The sequence below is a fragment of the Rattus norvegicus genome, chromosome 6 (genome assembly GCF_021556685.1).
Source record: "Rattus norvegicus strain SHRSP/BbbUtx chromosome 6, alternate assembly SHRSP_T2T, whole genome shotgun sequence".
Taxonomy (NCBI): domain Eukaryota; kingdom Metazoa; phylum Chordata; class Mammalia; order Rodentia; family Muridae; genus Rattus; species Rattus norvegicus.
The window spans coordinates 19,505,952-19,524,503 of NC_141539.1; the positions used below are offsets into that span (position 1 = coordinate 19,505,952).

At 43.4% G+C, this 18,552-nt stretch overlaps 1 protein-coding gene across 21 annotated transcripts in view; it reads left to right on the forward strand.

Annotated features, from left to right (window-relative positions):
• The window catches only part of Slc8a1 (solute carrier family 8 member A1), a 342,006-nt gene that overhangs the window by 55,998 nt on the left and 267,456 nt on the right, over window positions 1–18,552 (forward strand). For 13 of the 21 annotated variants that reach the window (XM_087552446.1, XM_087552452.1, XM_087552461.1 and 10 more), the window contains exon 1: window positions 796–1,039. The exons of the other annotated variants lie outside the window; for them this stretch is intronic. The gene's annotated coding sequence lies outside the window, so the exon portion shown is untranslated. Of the gene's footprint in view, window positions 1–795; window positions 1,040–18,552 lie in introns of those variants that run through there. 21 annotated transcript variants of the gene reach the window in all.

Consider the following 18,552-nt stretch of genomic DNA (forward strand, 5'->3'; position numbering starts at 1 on the left):
GTTTTTTTTTTTGTTTTTGTTTTTGTTTTTGTTTTTTTTACTCCTGTCTAAAAGCCGCACACCATTCACACTAAAGGGCCTCTAGGTCTTTATTCCCTTGTAAGCAGCAAGGTGTGAGGGAAATAACAACAACTGGATTCTTTCAGAGATCTCCGCTGGGGAAACCCCTGCCCTAGTCTGGATTTGATCCGCGAATCTAGTAGCTAGGATATATTTCTTCTTATTTAGATATGAAGGCGGAACACAGAGTAAGGATTTAAAAAAAAAAATCGGCGATACATCCCCAGATTCCCTTTGCTGTATAAAGTCCCTCTGCGTTAGTAGAGGACTAGAATGTGGAGGAAAAAGATGAATCTGGAGTAGCAAATTCCGGGGTAAGGAAGGAGTAGGCGAGTTGGGGTGTGTGTTTGGCGTGGGGGGGGGGTTGTCTATGGATCAGTCTAGCGACGTTCAAAAGAAAAGTTGCAGCGCACTGGTCTGCGCCTGTTGGGGTGCAGAAGAGAGCGCTGGCTGGTGCGGTGTGTACGCACTGCGGGGGGCCCCACTGCCGGGGAAATCCTGCCACTGGTGGAGCAGAGGAGACCCGGTGGTTGCCACCGCTTCCCACCCGGCTCTTGCTCCCGCAAAAGCACCCGAGGGTAGCGCTCGGGGTCTGGGGAGGCGGGAGACCGAAGGAGGCGGCGGGCTGGGCTCGTGCGAGCCAGTGCGAGGCTGCGGGCGGGCGAGCGGGCGGGGTGCGCGGGAGGGAGGGGAGGGAGCGAGGGAGGGAGCGCAGCGCGCGCGCCGCCCGGCCCCGGCCCTCCCAGCCCGCCGGCCTCGCCGCCTCCCGCCCGCGCGCACCGCTGCCTGCTGCCGCCGCCGCCGCTGCTCGCGCCGGGCGCTGCTCGGGAGTCGGGCCGCCGCTGGCTTTGTGCTTCCAGCAGAGGATGGGAGCGACCTCTTCCTGATCGCGAGCTGTCTCAAAAGGGAGTGAGCGCGCCGGATCTCCCGGCAGCTTTCAGGACCCGGGAAGGGGATCCATCCACAAGGCTCAGCCCAGGTAGGAGCTGGTCCCCGGCAGGCAGAGACCTTGGGGAGACAGGAACTGCTCTCTTCGAGGTTCCCTAGGCAGCGATTCCCTTGGTTTAAGGCAAAAGACTGGCTCTGGATTGTGTGTGTGTGTGCGCGCGTGTGTGTGTGTGTCTGTGTGTGTCTCTGTGTGTGTGTGTGTGTGTGTGTGTCTGTGTGTCTGTGTGTCTGTGTGTCTGTGTGTGTGCGCGCGTGTGTGAGCGTGTGCGCGCCTGCACATTTTCTGTGTGTCCGTGCTTCTCTGAGAGTGAAATTGCTCAGGCTGTTGGTGGTTCTGGGCGTGAGGGTCCCCGCCTGCCAGTGCAGATTGCCTGAGAAAGAAAGGGTTGCTGGGGGGAGGGGGATGCTGCACCCTGGACAGTGCTGGCTGGGCTGCGAGGATTCAGGGCGCAAAGAGCTAAGTCCACCCGGAAAATAAGAAGCGTTGCTGGGAAACCAGGCACCTCCATTCATTGGGTTCCTCTCACGGTGGGTCACCCTTCTTCCTGGTAATCCCTGGGGTCTTCCCTAAGGCTCCACTTGTGAGCCACCTCTTCTGGCGGGCGCTGGGTGCTACTAGGGGCGGACTGCAGAGAGGAAGGAGGTGTGGCTGGGTAGCGGAGAAAGAGGAGGGAGAAATGAGAAGGGGAGTGGGCTGTAGGCTCCCAGCGCCTGGGCACCATGCCTTGGTGTGTGTTGCGGATTCTGCACACCCAGGCGTCTTTTCCCAGAGATTCAAAGGGAACTTCACAGTCGCATTATTTGACAGTGAGGATGTGCTGGCTCTTGGGGAAATGGCCTGTGTTCTAAGATGCAAGGATCTCTTTCTTGGCTCCTCCTTCTCAAGGAAGAGGGAGGTCTTACAGCAGGAGAAGCAGAGAAACCAAATCCGTCCTGGAGATGCCTTAAAAAAATACAACATATGTGCGTGCTTGCAACCCCCCCCCCCCCAACCCATACATACTAGCCCTTCCATGTAGACCCATAGATTCTGTTTCTATCTGGTGGATGACTTGCTTGTATTTCCTACTTCCCTCCCCAAATAAAGTGCCAGTGCTCGAGTCAAGAGCAGCAGTGGTCCAATTTAACAAAGCGTTTCTGGGAGAAAGCAATATGCAGGCTGTCTGTAGTCATGGGCAGAAAGTCATGCTTTTGTGCTAGGTATGGTTTTAACCCCCCCTTAGCCTGGCTCCCTGAAAGGCGCTCTCTGCTAGTCAGCCACTAGTGGTTGTGAATAAAACAACACAAACTTTGTCCTGCTGGAGGTGTAAAGACTAAAATGAGGGGAAGAAAAAGAAAAAAAAAGGATATCAGTGGGAGGTGTAGTGGAAGAAGCCTTAAAGAAAATGACAGATGAGCTAGAGACAGTTCAGGCATCCTGGTCATGGAGCCAGCAGCTGAGGAGGCGGGGATTTCTGATCAGATCTGCTTCAAAAGATTGCCTGCGTACATCTAATAGGAGCGGTTGAACATCGACAACCCAGGACCTGCTGGGCCAAGACTTCTCAAGGGAACTGTGGGGGAGTGTGGAAAGGGGACAAGCTGGAGGAAATCCTGAAAGTACGCCCCACTAACACACACACACACACACACACACACACACACACAAGTGTACACACCACACACACCTCCTGTCTTAGACCTTTTCTGCAGAAAAAAAAAGGTGGGGGGAAAGAATCTAGATTCTTCATTCGTTATAAGAACAGAAAGCCAGAAGAAGGATGTATGCCTTTAGGTTCCTCTTTTAAATCCTGTGTTACTGGGATTTTGCTCTCTGGGTTTGCTAAACTTGCTTAATTTGCAGAGGTTAGCCGGGTGTGAAGGCAGAAGGAAGGACGGAAGGAGCCTGCTGCTCCTCTTTAGGGTTCTGTGGGGGAGCTAGCTGGCAGGAAAGGACCCACTGCTTTCCCGAGATGGGCTTTCCTAAACCATTTTCACTGTACAGATTCTGCCTGCTTTAATAAAGTGTTGCATTTGGATTTCTGGGTACTTTAATTAAGATCTCCCCTATAAAGAGAAGCCTGATCTCCCCCCACCCTTTCAAAATGGCTGTTGTGTCTTATTTTTAAAAAAATGAATTTAGTTTCTAGAAAAAAGAGTGAGAGAAAAAAATGAAAAAAGATGAACCCTGATAAACTATCATTCACTGCGGAGCTGGCCAGAGGTAGCAAAGGATGTTAGGTGTCCTCCGGATGATTTAGCCTTCTCTACTCTTGTCTTGGGTACTGCTTGCCAGGGCTGGGAAGAAAAGTAGTGAACTAAAGGCACAGATAGGCCGTGCTTCAGGCTCCTTTATCTGTCTGCAGACCTCACTGCTTGTGTGATTTTCCCTTGTATCAACTTGGGTTTAGGTTAAGAGGTAGCTGGAAATTCTGTTGACTATGATGGGGAAGGAAAGAGTACAATGCTGTGAGTGCTGTAACTCTAAATAAAAATAAGAAAGGAAGGTGAGGGAGACCCCGAGGACAGTGGTGCAGGAACTACCACAGTTGCTCCTTCAAGCTCAATGTGCTTTGAAACAATAAAATACATTGAGGAGAGTGTCGGCCTTTGCTAGCGAGCTATATTTAACATGTTTTTTTATCGACAAAAATAGACTTTTATTTATCTTGCAAAGTAAACGCATGGTTCCTTCCCTCTTAGTACTTAATCTGTGTCTTGGACCGAATAAATGACGAGAAGAACTCTGCAGTTTCTATAAATTGCATTCCTCCTTTAAAAAGGGGATGGATAGAATTTTAAAAAAAAGACACAGCAGTGTGAAGAAAGTACTCTGTTTGTGACTGTGGCTGTCATAGTTTTCGACTTAAGTGTGTCATTTTCACTGCTGCCATTCAGCGAGGCCAGTCTTTTCTCCTGGATGCTCTAGGTAATGCTATGCAGGCAAGAAGCAAGAACAGGTCTCAGCAAAGACCAAACTGGGGTGGAAACATTTAGAGAAGAAGCTGTTACATCAGGTTACACATTTCGTATCCTTGAGCTGTTGTATATATGTTTCTTTCAATTGTTGCTTTTGTTAAAAATTGAGTGGTCCATGTGCCACTCTCCACCACTTAGGGGCGTGTGTCTTGTGCTTCGCCGTGCTTCACCATCATCCGGTACCACCCACACGTTGTGATCCAATGTCTACTGTAAACTCAGGATGAGGTACTTGCCCCAGTAAGAACATTTATCCAGTAACCTCCTATCCATCCAAATTCTACTGCTCCCTCTTGTGGCAAGTATCTTCCCTGACTTTCTCTAGATTGCAGGGTGCTGTCTGGTTTCCCTCTGCTCCTTTAACTGTCTGCCTCTCCAGCTCTCATTATCAGTAGGACTAAGGCTAACCAGGCCAGTGGGTTACAGCACTCCCCGTTCCCACTCTCCCCTCTGAACAAAATGGTTCTGGCTCCCGGGAGATGTCTCTTAAATGTAGGGGAAGTAGATGTCAGGTGTTTTCCGTCCATTGGGATAGACCAGACTCGGGGAAATGTGAGCGTTCAGCTTTTGCCTTAGGGATTTTGATTTAAACTCAGGACTAGTCCAGTGGGGCCTCATTAAATGCAGTAGGATTATTTTCCATTCTCTCTCTCTCTCTCTCTCTCTCTCTCTCTCTCTCTCTCTCTCTCTCTCTCTCTTCCTCTCCCTTTCCCTCTCCCTCCCTCCCTCCTTTTCTCCCCCCGCCCAGCCATTGCTCTCTTCCCCCTTCTCCATTCTTCCTCTCTCTTTCCTGCACCTCTAGCCTCTCATGTGTGCATGTGCATCGTGTTGAAACTTTAAACTAACCATGGAGTAGTTGTGTGCAACTCAGACAGCCCACTTCCTGGGTAAGTGCTTACGGCTATGCGTTCATGGAGGAGCTTAGAACTTAAGCAGAGAGTGGCTTGAATCAATAGAGCTCACTGCTCTCTTCCATGGCAACTCTGTTTGGACTCTGACTGCTTTGCACTCGCATTTGCACCTGTCCTTTGGTCCCTCAGTTCTTGGTCCTTCTAGTCCAGAATGTGGCAAGGTAGAAAAATGTTTAGATAACACACATCCTCACTTCCTACTCAGTTTTCAAAGAAGGAAGGGAATATCCTGACTGACAAGTGAAGCAAGGAAACTATTTCTGTGGCAGAGAGCTAAGGCATCATTTATAATAAGTCATTTGAGTCTGGAAAAACAAAGCATTGATCCATTGACCAACATAGAATGTGAAACCATTAGTATGAGAGTTACTCATTTGAGTGAAGGAATTCTGACCAAATCCTTAACAAAACACAGAGGTATTGCTCAGCAAAGGGGTACTATATGTGAGTCTGCACAAGCCATTAGGTATATGTTGATCTGTGAAGTTGAAATCTCTCATGCGATCAGCTCGCAGAGAGTCCTGAGAACCTGTGATACAGCAAGACAAAGAGGAAGTGGAAGAGTTAAAACCGAGTTTCTGCCCTGTGAATGCCCTCCGGAGACTGTTCTGACAGGGAAGCGTGAGGGCCTGGGAGCAGAGCTTCTAAAGAAGAGGTCACTAACTGGAGAGTAGCAAGAAGCAGACAAACACGGATTCCTGTACTGAGGTTCTTACTCTGAAGCAAACCCCGATTCTTTTCTGGAAAAGTTAGCTTTTGTAAATCTTCTGAGAAATGGGCGAGGTATTTTCTCCAGAGCAGACCGACAAGTCTCAAATTCCTGAAGGTGCTGTACTGTAACATTTTGTGGCATTTTCGCCGATCACCTAGACAACAGCAGCTCGATGCCAAGTCAGATAAACCGGTTCCCTGCACAGTCAAGAAATCTTGGAGAATTAATGTGTATGTCGGAAGCCACTTAAAAGATGGAGCAATCACGGTGCAGATTCCACACCATTGCAAACCAAGTTCAAATAATAACTTCTTTGTTGAGTCTAATGTGAGGTCAAGTCAAAACAGCAAAGCAACCAGTGATTCAGCACCTTATACTAACCCAACCGTGGCATGGACTGAGCATTCAGGTTGTGTGAAAGACCCTGGAAAGGCAAGTCATTGCACATTTGGTGAACACTTGTCATGTCATTATCTAGACAAGCTGGTATGTTTGTGTGTGTGTGTGTGTGTGTGTGTGTGTGTGTGTGCACGTGAGTGTGCCTGTGTATGTGTACGTATGCATGTGTGTGTGCATGTGTATGTGCATGGGTGTGTGTGTGTGCGTGCGTGCGTGCGTGCGTGCGTGTGTGTGTATTCCTATTTGATGTTCAGCAAAGAAGCAAAAGAAGCATTTAAAGGTGAAGACTGGTGCAAGGTGCAGTTGAATGACTTGGCTGTGGGTGAATAAAAGAAGGTACAGAAGCCACTCCGGGATTCAGTTCTTCCTGTCGTGATCTAGAACACTCATAGATGAAATAGCCTGGTTGAGCAAGATAGGATCTGAACTGCAGAGGAAGGAGAAGCTTGGCCCCGTGACCTCCTCCAGGAGAGGAAAGGGGCTTTGGGGTCATTACAAACAGGTAAAGGGATTTAGAAAACCAATAATCCTAGTCATTTTGACCAAGTGAAGCATGCTCTAGGAATGTTATGACAAGGACAACCACAGAAAAATGTTACGAGCATCTCCACAGCCCTTGAGCTGCCCTGCACCCAGTCAGGACCATGTACACGCACTACATAGTTAGCATCAATAGTAGCTTTCGGCATTTCCCAAATGCATTTTGCGCTGGAAGGTGATATTCATTATGGTGTCACAGCATAGCCTTGAAAGACAGAGGCTGCAATGGCCAGAGGCAAGGAGAAACAGTAGACCACTAGTCAACATACTTTTTGTTTTGCTTTTTATTTGGTTTTAGAGATAAATTCTCACTTCGGAGCCCAAGTGGGCTTTGAAGTCTCCTACCTGTGACTCTAGATTTCTGGGATTGTAGGTGTAATGCTACACTAGACGTTCCTTGGTACACTCTTGGTGGTTTTTGTCATCTACTGTTGAAGGCTTTCTCTTCTGCACTCCTCATTAACACACAGGACATAGGGCCTCTCTCTGGTTGTGTTCATTCCTTACCTTAGAGCACCCAAGCCTAGTAACATGTTTAGGTCATTGGGTTGCTTATTCTGCTCCCAAAGTGACACTTGCTTTGTAGACTTCATTAGACGTGGCATCAAAGAGTTTGGAAAGGTAGTCAGAAGTCTCATCTTCCTTTCAAAATGCCTTCCTTATAGTGGAGAAATGAACAACCCACAGCTGAAGTTTTGTGTGTTGGACAAATTCAAGGATTTTTATCCCCATGAATCTCTTTTTATTTTTCTTCCCAGAACATGAATAGTTTTTGTTTTGTTTTGTTTTAAAATCAGTATTCTCATTCTAGACCATGCTCAGCATTGAAAAACACATCAGGATGGCAAATAGTTTCTTCCTTTATATATTTATTTTTATTATTTTTTTTTTGCAAATAACAAAATCAAGAGTATCTAACAGCTCTAAGATTGAAAAGGGAGATCATGATACTTAGAGGTCATTCCATCCAGGTCAAGTCTGCTTTTCTTCGTCTTTGGCCATGGGGAAGACCCTTCCCAGATACTGGGAATGCCTAGATATCTAACAAGGATTCCCCCTGGGGGACCAAGACTATTGAAACATTGCCTTTTGGTTGGCCATGTTGACTGTTAAACTGCAGGCCTCTTGTGTTCTCAGCCTTCAGGGCTCTGAGGCCAGCAGATATATTCATTTATAATTATAATATTTGGATTCAGCATTTCCAAATTCAGCTCACTTCCATCCTCTATTTAAGGAAGAATAATGATTATAATAATATTATTAATGATAATAATAAGCCTGTGGTTTTTATGGAAGAATATATTAATACTAGAGTTTCTGTAACACAAATAGTTTTGAAAGACTTATTCATAGCTCAAGAGTTAAATAATGAGAGTCCTTGTCCCTATTATGCCTTTGTGCCTTTAAATGGATATGCAAATGATGTAGAGTGTTGTCATGGGAAGATGGAATAAGTATTCATAGACTTCAACACACACACACACACACACACACATGCACACACACACACAGAGACACACACACAGACACACACACAGAGACACACGCACAGACACACACACACCACACACAGACACATACGCACACACATACAAACACACACACACAGGCACACACACACGCATACACACACATACAAACACACACACACAGGCACACACACACGCATACACACACATACACACATTTATATAATTACTATTTTAAATAATAAGAAAAAATAAAAATGCTTTTCACTTTGTGAACCATGGGGTCTGTCACAGATATTCAACTCTATTCTTGCAACAAGAAATTCAACACAGACAATACACCCATAAAGTTGTTTTCTTACGAAGTCATTTATAAGCACTGACTAAATATCTTACAAGTTCCCTGTGAAATGTGGAATATTCCTTTATTCTAGCTTTCAATCATCTAAAAATGGGAAAGCATTTTAATTTCATGGGCTTTACAAGACCAGGTGGCAGGTTGGGTTGGGCCATTGGCCATGGACTGCCAATTTCTGACATACATAATACAACATGAGGGGGTACAAATTCAACATCTTAGCAGTTGGGATAGAGTCAAGAGAGGTGGCCTAGAAATTCAGAGAATTCAGTCTGTCACTTTCTTTGACACATGGCTTTGCAGAAGCTTTGTAGTTAGCAACCTGGTGTTTTTTACTGAGAAGTGGAGAGCAAAGTTGCATGACTTTTAAGAGCTTTCCTGGGGTGGGGGTTGGGGCGATAATAAAAGTACTAATAGTAAAGTAAATTTTACAGAGAGAAATTTGGCTTTAAAGTGGATCAGGAATGTTAGGTATAAAAGGTTGAGAAAGGAAAATATAAATCATATTTAGTTTTTTTTTTCATTTAGTAGCTAAGATGACTGTTGGAGACAACAGATCCAGCGAGTGCTTTGAGTAGCAAAATGTGGATTTGAGTATCCTAAATCCAGATTGTTAGCGGAATTCCCCATTTCTGCAGTTGAGTAGGAAAGAGTAAAAGATCATAAGAGGTGCTGAATCTGGTATTCATTTTTTGTAATCTTTAGACCAGTGAGCCCTTCATCCACCCCAGCCCCCAGAACAGTATGTGTTAGGAAGCAATTAAAGGCAGCTGCATAACTCTGACTTCCAAGAGGGAAAATCTCAAATAAACTACAGAAGCTATTTCTAGCATTTTCCGATATGATCTAACACCTTCCCCCCATACAAAGGTAGTGCTGTGTGTGAGTAGTCCCATTATCCAGAAGGGTAATGCCAAGGGGTCAGCTGAAGCCTTGCACTCAAGCAACTGATTTGCCTGATTCCCTGTAGTTTTCTAAATTTCTAAATAACTCAAATGTCATTTCTTCTTGGTGCCTTTACTAAAACCCTAGAGATAAGGTCCCAGGGTTTTATGTTTTATATGTGTTTTTCTTAAAGATAATGTGCCACGGCTAATAATTACAGTTTGGGAAAATAATTTAGACTAATATCTGTTGATTGGCTTTGAGTGAAGGCATACATTCCACAAGAAGAGAGATTGTATTTGTGTGTGTGTGTGTGTGTGTGTGTGTGTGTGTGTGTGTGTGTGTGTGTGTGTGTTTAGCTCCAGTATTTGTTAGATGGAGATGCATTGTTGGATGGATGGATGGATGGATGGATGGATGAATAGATGGATAGATGAATGGATGGATGGATGGGTGGATGATGGATGGATGGATGAATGGATGGATGGATGGGTGGATGATGGATGGATGATGGATGGATGGATGGATGGATGGATGGATGGATGGATGGGTGAATAGATGGATAAATGAATGGATGGATGATGGATGGACGTTTGTGTAATGTGCTAGTCATTGGTATTGCTGAAATGATTCTTGTTTAAGCAAAGCCTTAGAAGCAAGGAAACTATCATTATGAGTCAAATGACTAAATGGCTAGCTCTTTTTGTTTGTTGGTTGGTTGTTTGGTTTTAATTTACCCTCTGTTAATTTTCCCCCTAATTTTCTCAATATCTCCTCTCAGGATTAACTTTATAATAGGTCCTCACTTGTCAGAAAAAGACAATAATAAAGTCGCTTCAACATCTTTCCTAATATTAAAACTGTAACACTTCGATTGGTATTTAAACAATTTTCCCAACATAAACACGTGTGGCTGGGTTGAAGGGCACACACAGTGTATGTCCTATGCCATAGGGAACACGTGTGTTTCATAAACTGCTCAGGGATTTGTGTCAAACTTTTGTGTTTTCCCACAGGCCACCAACACTCCATTTCTTTTGCTGAGTAATAAGAGCTGACAAGTTCCTCTTCAAGCTGACTTCCCTTTTTAAATTTTACTGCTTCTGTGGGGATTTTTGCATGGTTTTAGAGGCAAGCTATTGAACGTTCTTTCAGGAACTTTCCTAAACGAACATAGAATATTGACAGAAGATTCACATAAAGGAAGTATTTTTGCACTTGATTATTACCTATCATTTATAATATATTATAAATATAATATATTGATATATATATACTTATATAAATAAAATGTACATATATATATACATATATATATATATATATTTCTTTTTGCTTCCTACTTCTGCTATTTTCATGGATCAAATTTTGATACCAAATGGGGAAAAGACTTGTTTTCAGTGAGTCTATCTCCTAAGAAAGTTTTTACTTAAAGATGAAGCAGGGGATAAGCTCGTTAAATTTCCCAGACTCAATCCATTTAACCAGCATTTTCTTTATAAAAAAAAATATACATTGACAAAACGAATCATTTGAGATGTTCTAGTATCATCTATCCTGAGACTGAATTATATAGACAAACCTCCCAGTTCCAAGAGGCGCCCTAGAAAGCAAAAGGAGCTACTATGCTGGCATAGCTCAGAGCTTAGCTCTGGAATTTTAGAGTTGGGTAAATAGGTGACATCTATGAAAGGCCTATATTTTAAGAAGGGTCGATTTTTTTCCACTACTCAGATCTGATCTAGGGTTCATGGTCATCATATTTCAACTTCTATTTCTCAGGGTTTGCGTCTGGAAACTTCCATTTTTCCTGATTTGATCCAGTATTGCTGTGGCGTTGAGCAACCGCAGCCTTTCGCTGCTCTGAGAGGTAGAACTAATGTGCAGCAAGATTATGAATTAGGCGCTTTGTAAATTACTCAGGTCCTTCATCTTCCTTACGGACGATTCCCTATGAGAGTTTCTTTCACTCCATTTCCCCTCAGCCTCTAGTCTTTCACCTTCTTGCCAATACAGTCATGAAGGCCCTTCCCATTTTAATCCTGCAAGGGGTTCCGTCTCAGTCTGTAAGAGGCAAAGCCATGTGCTACATTTGTTTCCCCACACCAGGGTCATAATGATATACGAAGCATGTGACTGCCCTCCATTGCTCTGGCTCTAAGTTAGTTCCATGTCCTTAATTAGGTGCTCTCCTGGGTATGTGATTCCTGCCGATGCACCTGCATCAGAGTCCTCACTGTATTTTGCACAGCTTTCCCTTTCCTTCCTATCTGGCCCTTATTTCAGGACTTTTCAGGGAACACTGCCAATACCGCACTCTCTTAGAACTGCCCATGTATGTGGGAACACTGCCATTCTATCCATGGTGCATCTGAAGATAGGGCCTGGGTACCTGTATTCTTTTGTCGCCAGATGATTTTGGAGTGAAAGCAAGTTGGAGAGGCCTGCATTCCTACCAGTATTCCCACCATATGTTCCTTTCAGATTCTTCTCCTTCTGTTTAGCAGAGAGATCTCTTCTCCTTTAGACTCTTTCCTTTGTGGACCTTTTCCTTCAGAGTTCTACAATGAGTGTGGAGACCTGAAGTTGACATCATGTGTCTTTCTCAACTGCTCTAGGGAAGAATCTCTTAGTGGAAGCCAGAGCTCCCCAGTGGGCTAGATTAGCTACCCAGCTTATTTCATGTGTACCCATGCACCTACTCCCACAGTATATTAATTAAGGCAGACTTCCAGGCTTATAGGGGTATTAGGTGGGTTCTAGGGATCCAGACTCTGGTCTTCATTCTTGCCTGACAAGCACCTTATTGAGTGGTCCATCTCATCACCCCACACCTCTGAAGGTGAAATGTCTCCAGTCTAGGGTGCTGGATATTTTTGCTAGAAAATCTTTTTTTAAATGACTTACACTTAGAAGCACACATATGACCCCATTCTTTCTTTTCCAGCATGTAAAATCAACTACCAAAGAAAGGCTGTTATTTCTCCACAATGTGGAAGACAAGAAAATTTTCATCGAAGTAGTTACTATTGTCAACCAGAAGGACCTCGGAAGAATCTAAGAATACAAAGGATATGTTTCAAACACTTGGCTCCCTGACTCTAAAATCCCATGATTTGGACCCGGGGTGCAATAGTCTGAGATTTCTAGAGTCATGGATTTAGTACATGAATCTGGGAACTTAAATGTTGTCCATGTGAGTGTTCAATTACACTGTTGAAATGGCCAACGAGTCCCTCCTCTTCCAAAAGCTTCTAGTAATGGAAGCGGTTCATCTTCTAGAGAGGAGATTCATACCTTGACTTCAGTAACACCTAATGAGTGTTAACTGCATTGGAGAGAGATTTTCTCATCTTTGCCACAGAGCATTTAAGTGTTTGGCACATGTGAATGGTTAAGAGAAGCTTAGTCAGTGAAGCCATGAACAAATATGTTATTCTTGCAAGGTTTTGGGGTTTTTTTTGTTTTGCTTTGTTTTGGTTTGTTTTATTATTAACAAGTTAAAGTTTTTAAAATAAGTCTTAACTGTAAGACTGTGAGCTGCACTGATACCCTTGAATAAGTTTTATTTTATTAATAATGGAGTATTGCCTTGCTGTGACAAAATTCTGGACCAGTTTCTACCTTCCAGCCACCCATTTCTTTATCAGGTTTGCTGCCTTCCCTCCTGTTAAACCCTTGATTGTGTCTCATGACTTTGGAAAGACCTTGGCCTTTAGAATTCACCTGATCACCACCCCAACCCCCAAATTACAAAATTCTGCCTTAGAGGATGAGGCGAAAGGAGAGACGGATAAAAACCTAGAAAGCTTGGAGATAAAGAAATCTACACATATGTGATCAAACGGGAAGAAAGGCTGGCCAAGGGCTTATTCAACACCGAGTGTCTAAATACAGAGCCGTTTGTCTTTATACAATTGTATTATTAACCTGCGGTGGAAGTTAACAAAACTTACTGTGAGGTGATGCCAAGAGCTCAGGTTAAAAAAAAAATCCTCATTAACATTTAAGGTCAATGATATTTCTCAATGGACTAGTCTAACCTATGTATTATACTGTTTTAATTTGTTAAATAAGAATGATAACCCAAGCCTCCCTAATGACATAAAACCCAGGGAAATAAAATGAAAGTGGTGTTCTCTCTCTCTCTCTCTCTCTCTCTCTCTCTCTCTCTCTCTCTCTCTCTCATGCTTAGCCAGCTATTTCAGCCTTTGTTGCCATCATTTCCACGAGTGCAGTCATGACATCTGCCACACGCTCCAGGTGTGGTAACCTTGAAGTTGGTCCTTACTCACTGGGGCTCTGCCCAGATTATCAATGTCTTTTCTCTGAAGCTCTCTCTGTCTCTTCTTCTTTCTTCTTCACTTTCTTCTTCATGTGTTCATGTTGGCATGCAGAGTTAACACATTTAAATTTAAACTTTCTTCCCTTGTCTAGGGTCTCTAGCATGGCGGGGGTTGGAAGATATTCGATTGGATGTCTTTGATTTCAATTGAAAGGAAAAGGAATAGATGCTTCCTTAAGTACGCTCGCAGTGTTAAATGCATTCAACAGCTTTAGGTCAGCAAACCAGATCTGTTATAGGAAAGGCTGAGCCCACACTGGAACCCCAGGCTGTGGGAGAAGATCCTTTGTCCAAGCTAGAAGCCAGCCTTTCCAGCTTGAGATTCTCGGCCATGAGCCTGGATAACTGATTTCCTCTTTTTCTGGCTGACACCGATAATTGGCTTTTCTTCCTGATGCTGACCTCTGCTTATGGAGGGCACATCCATTTCGCATAGTGAATATTTTTAAGTGCAGGTGCCCAGGCCCAGTTGCCAGCTTCTGATACAGCACCAGAGATTTGATGAGTCAGCACACGAGCTTATGAGAATCATTTTAGCCATCCAGTAAGTATGTGCTGCGCATCTCTTATGCACCAATCCTGACTCTAGGAACCAGGAATAATGAATCACTGCAAAAATAAATAAATAAATAAATAAATAAATAAATAAATAAATAAATAATAAATAGAACAACCCCTGGTCCTATAAGGTTGGGACTGATGGAGTACAATGACAATAAATAGAATCATTGAATAAATTATTTAGCATGTTAAAGTAGTAAGGTCCCTGGACAACAATAGAAGTGCTCATGGGTGAGACACATGGCTTCTCCATAACTTTTTCATTTGCTTAAATCTCCTATCTTAAATCTTTCTTCCTTTTTAGGGACTGCATTGCCTAATCTTTACCCCAGTCGTTTCCTTTGCTAGGCAATTTTAAGTGGGTGTTTTCTGACACAAGACAGGAACCTGATTCCAGTTGTATTAGCTCAAAGAGGAGGTCATCAGGCCTCCACAGCCTGGCTCCTGCAAGAACCTTCCGATTTACCCATTACCCGTCAGCAGAGAGGAAAGACTATTTGCTCTGTTTGATATGTGGGTGGTGGTGGTGGTAGGCGTGTTGTGGGGTTACAGTAGTATTAATGCAGTGTGACTGTGGAAAGTGGGGCCTTTCCTGAAATCTGCCTGTAGTCTGAGAGACTAAGATTGGGAACCAGGGTGCTGTCGATGGCATTCGAGGTGGAATGTGGATGCACAGAGTCTTCATCCTTTGCTATCCTCTCTGGTTTAGAGAAGCTTAGTCATCCTTGCCTGGGAAAAAGGTCTACATTTCCTTAACTGTTGCCTTAGAAATAGATTACTTAGCTTTGGAGATTTCAGTCAGCAAGAGTGACAAGTGGGAATTCCAGATCCCTAGGAAAGCATATCAAGGATTTCCTTGAAATAATACCAACTGCCAATCAGCAAAATGGAATAAAGCCACCCAGTGAGCTGGGCTGGTGGGAATTTTCTTTTCTCTGAGTCAGATGCTGTACTGCTTGACAGTCAAAACTGACTACAGCCTCTGAAGGGAATAAGCACTCTGCTTAGACGACTTTGTGGTGAAGGCTCCTTTTCATTGGAGTGGCAGTTCGATGAGCAGCCATCTTGCCTATGTGCTTCTGTTGCTTACAGCGGTGACCTCTCCTGTAATGTAAGCGACTGGCTTACCAGCACCTGGTTAGCTATTTACCATCGTCTGACACTATCCTTCAACTCAGGAACATGTATGGTCTGCAGTTGTTTTTGTTTTAATAGGCAGTATTTAGAAGATATTCCAGGTATTATCCACATGGTACTGAGAACTAATTGGATGGTATAATGGATGTTTCTAGGTGATCTTTGGTTGTAGTTAATCTGAATCTGTTGTGATCAACCTACCCTTATCCTAGTATCCAAAAGCAAAAATATAAGAAAGCCTGAAAGGCAACAAGATTTATATTTGCTCTTTCTGTAGCCTTAGATTATCTCCCTGCTCTATTTTTATGGAGGGATGTGTAAGAAAGATGAAATCTAGCTAGCTAAATGATGAAGAGAAAGACCCTGGAAGAAGGGAGACAATGGGAGCAAGAAAGAAATAGCTTTGTATCTAACACCTACCCCTATCCTAATGAGTATTTGGATTTGGTATTAATTTAATGGAGAAAGAAACCAAAGTCCAGAGAGTTCTTTCCAGCTGGATCATGGCCAGTAAGTTACATCAGTGTTTTATAGCCACTGGTTTCACAAATCATTGTGCTGTCCCCTTTTGGAAATCATTGTGATGTTTTGAGGTCACCTCAGAAGCCCCTCACCCCTCACCCTCGTTTTGCTGACACTGATCATGGTGATGAATTTGTACAGATCCACCTGCCTGTCCACATCTGTAAGCCTTCTGGCTAAGAACAGTGTCAGATATGGGCTACGGCAGGGATGGAGGGCAGAGCTTTTGTTGGTGGACCTAAGATTGCCCTGACAGTGTACACAGGAAGTGGTTGCCAGGCAATTGCTGAAGGCCAGGGCGTGCAGGGCAGCTGTCTCTAGGAACATGCCAGTTCTTGTGCTGTCATTGATGCTTGCTGCTTCAATGTCCAATCCATAAGAGAAACAAGCCAGGCTGTTGGGAACCTTCTAGGAGACTGATACTAACTCAGTCCTCCTTACTGTAGGGGCTTTCTGAAGGGTTCAAACAGAAATACCACATTTGTCAAAGCTTGCTTCTCCTATTATCAAAAAGAAGATAATAATATTACTCACTGAAACAGACCAGGGTTTAATCTTCATTTAAGAATTCACTATGTGTGTGACTTTTACTAAGTACTGTCTAGTCCCTCAGTCATACCACTTCGAATATAGAGTTATATTTTCTATATAGAGTGAACCTGTCTTACCTTATTTATCACATTTCAGCATAGAGTTACTGTCAGGGTATCAAAAAGTTCCAGAGGGGTGCTAGTTGTCTGTGTTGGCATGGAAACCTTGACACTAGGGCAGTATAACACAGAAGTGGTTCTTGTAAATATTATAATTAGTTGATACATATAAAGAACTTAGCATGGTTTCTACAACAGTGTTTGTATGTGGAATGAGTTAGTCTCAGGAAGTTGGCTGTGAGTTGTTATTGTACTTGTAAGATTTGAGGCTTAGAGAGAAAAGAGACTAGTCTGGGGCAGACATAAGCAGTGTTGTCCTTTGCAGCAAGCTTTGGAGCTCAGAGCTCAGGTCTTAAAAGGTCTTTGGCAGACCCTAGGAATTTAGCCATTGACTATGGGGAAACAAGCGAGGGAAAACCAATAAAGGATTTTAACCAGTTGGGAATACCTTCTTTGCTTTGTAGAAGTTCAAACTGACTGAAGAATGGAGACTGGAGTGCTGGGTTTGACAGTAATTTGGATTCAGTAGTTAATGTGTCAGCTTAGAGACAGGCGCAATCTTTTGACTCTACTAGTGAGTCTTTTTTACATTTTTAGGCTCAAGACACTTTGCATTGAACATCTTCCAAAGGGATTACTACAAAGGCATTCTCCTTCCTAAACCTTAGCTGTCTGATCTTTAATTTGTATACCTGCCAGACAATGAGCTCCTTTAAAACATAGATCTTATTATAGTCTCCCTGTTTCCATGTCTGATGCCATAGTCAACTCATCACTGATCTAGATGAGAGATACCTCTTCAAAGACAGTGTGATACCACACTCTGATCAGCCGCCTTTTCTAGGGAATCCATTTCCATTCCTACTACGGCCAATACCTCCATACTCCAGAGTCCTGTCCTTCTCATTCAGTCCCTTCAGGACACCGATGTCACTGTAGTTCTAGACACACTGTGCCAGTATTGTTACTGTTAGAACCTTTACCCTGTGCAGTTGGCTGCAATCCTCCTCCTGTAGGTATCTACATGGTTGATCTCTTCCTTGTCTTTGGACTTTGCTCAACTATTACCTCATCCTTGAGTAAAAAACCAGGCAGGCCTTTTGTGTACACACATCCGTGCACCAACAGTCTGTGTCCTTGAGTTGATTCTTCTCTGCTCCTCTATGACATATTCTAATAGCCAATATTTATATTTCCTTATCTGTTACCTCCACATTAGATCAGAAGTTAATGAAGTCAGAGATTTGTGTTTTAGTCACTGGTGAATCTTTGGGACAGAAAAGAAGTGATTGCAAAATCCGTACTAAATGCATAAATGTTTGTGGCTTAAGTACACCTGCAAGCTGGAATTAGATAATTCACTCCTCTTGATATCTCGTTTACAATGTCACTTCATTGTAAAGATTTTAAAAACTGCACAAAATCTTCAATGTCTAAATAGGTGGACAGACTTGACTAGGAGCTGTTCTGTACTTTGAATATACATCTTTCTATTTATCAGCCTTTCGCTTAAATTCGATGTCAGCTGTCACAATTTGGTCTTCTTTAGTGGGGGAGAAATATGTAAAAAAAAAAGTAATCTTTCATCAGTTATTAGCTAGAAGGGATTCCTGGCTATGGTAGGATCCAATATGTCTGTTCCTATGTACTGGGCAAGGGATTCTCTTAGACCTTAGGCTTTTCTGCACCAGCAATCCACAACAGACATGGGACAGAACACATAGGCAAAAGTGGCATGGCTTCCAGTCATATATATTGAGCAATGAGAATTCTGATTTTGGCTTCACTTTCCACAGGTGATATAGACTTCTGACTATGACCTCCTCCCTATCCATGCTTTATGGATGCTAGAAAGGGACATTCCAAATGACTGTTCTAGACCTATTTTGGCTTTACCCCAAACTCCAGGTCTTGGGGGGCAGAGGTGCTATGAACTTCCAGCTGAGCTAGTAGGTAAAAGTAGGACCTTGGTGGCTTAGTCAGCAGCTTCACTTTTACTATTCTTTGTATTGATCAGTGACTCGGTTGCTGTGTTCTTAACTGCCAAGAGCTCTTCACTGTGAGTATACTTCATGTATACTTTGTGGTCACAGTTGT